This window comes from Populus euphratica, unplaced genomic scaffold, assembly GCF_000495115.2.
Source record: "Populus euphratica unplaced genomic scaffold, PopEup_1.0 scaffold28.1, whole genome shotgun sequence".
In the NCBI taxonomy this organism is placed as follows: domain Eukaryota; kingdom Viridiplantae; phylum Streptophyta; class Magnoliopsida; order Malpighiales; family Salicaceae; genus Populus; species Populus euphratica.
Window position 1 is genome coordinate 1,475,308 of NW_011499862.1, and position 1,710 is coordinate 1,477,017.

The window sequence follows — 1,710 nt, forward strand, 5'->3', positions numbered from 1 at the left end:
TGTGGACAGTGGGGGGGGTGCCATGTATATAAATTCATGAAGTATTTAATTCTATACCAAGATAATACATGCATCATAAAAATTTGGAGATGATATATCAGCATTTATTGTTTTTGTATTGGGATATGCTCTTAACAAAATATAATAAAGAGTATTAATTCATTATCTTTACTGTGCATCAAGTATTGAGGTGTAGTGGGTTTAATAAATTATTAAATATATTACCTTTGAATTTGATTATATTTGAGTGTAATAAGTTATTTGATTTGTTATTTTTAGACTTGGTCAATCATTAAATCTATGTTCTTTTAACTTCAGAGATTAGAAATATTGAATTTCATGTTTGGATTATAAGTTCAAGATATTTTATCATGATAAGTCAGAGATATTTTATTGATATTTTAACTCTTTTTCTTTGATAAATAGTGCTTGATGACTATAAAAAAGAGAGAGATGTCCTTTAAGAAACATGTTTAAGTTTTCTTCACTGCAAATACAATGTATGTTTTTAGAATTTCTTATAAATTTTGACTATTTTTTCTTTTAAACGATACTTAGTTCTCGGATATAAAAAATAGATTTTTAACAGGTATCAAACATGGTCCATTGATTGTCTCATAACAAAAAATTATATTATAAGAATTAATAAGTTAAATAAATATCCCAAATACCAAGCCTAAAAGTTGATGGAATAAATTCAAAAGTCATCTAGGGATATTATTATGAAATTTAATAGAAAAAAATCATTGGTGGTATTATTTGTAGTTTTGCTTTTTAAAAAAATAATTATGTCAGATATAGTTGAATAAGTGAAATATGTTGAGATTTTAGAATTTAATTAAAATTCCAAGTAAACTCTTTTTATTTTTAACCACTTCACAAATATATTAATTTAATTATTATATTTGAAATTTTAGCCAAGGTCAATAACCTTGATATGAAATTTAAAAAATTATTATTATACAAAGTAATATAATTTAAGCCTCGATAACTTGTAGGAAATTTTGATTAGTATATTTGGAGTTGAAATATGAATTCTTAGTTGTTGATACACTAAAATACATCATGAACACACCTTTATGGCAAACCTTGAAGATTTTATTTAAATTAAACAAGGATTTTTTATTTGTTAAGGTAGCATTTAATTACTTTCTTATGATAAAAAAATAAAGACAAGAATCTATTTGATTAAGAAAATAAAAATATAGACATATAAATAAAAATAAAATTGTTCGAGAGACAATTTTAGAATGAATTTATATATTTAAAAAAATAAAAAGTTTAGATGGGACATGTCTCTATAAATAACATTTATTATTCTATATTTATAAAATATTATTGTAAGAAATTTTTAATTCCAAAATTAGTCAGCTAAGATATATAAAAATAAAAACAATTATTATCACAATTGTAAAATTTAACTTGGGGTTGATACGGTGCAAAGCCCAAGTTATTAGTTAAGTTAAGTTAAGTCAAAACAATAATAAAAATAATTATTGTTATAGTTTTAAAACATGATATGGAGATCGATTAGAGACAAAGCTCGGGTCAAAAGTGGGGTTGACGATTAACCTAAGATAACACAAAACACAAAAATAATTATAATAATTATTATTATAATTTAAAAACTTGACTTGAAAGTCGACTCTAAATAAAACACAAGTCATGTATTAGGAGGATCAACCTGTGTTGGCTTGGGTCAACATAAAA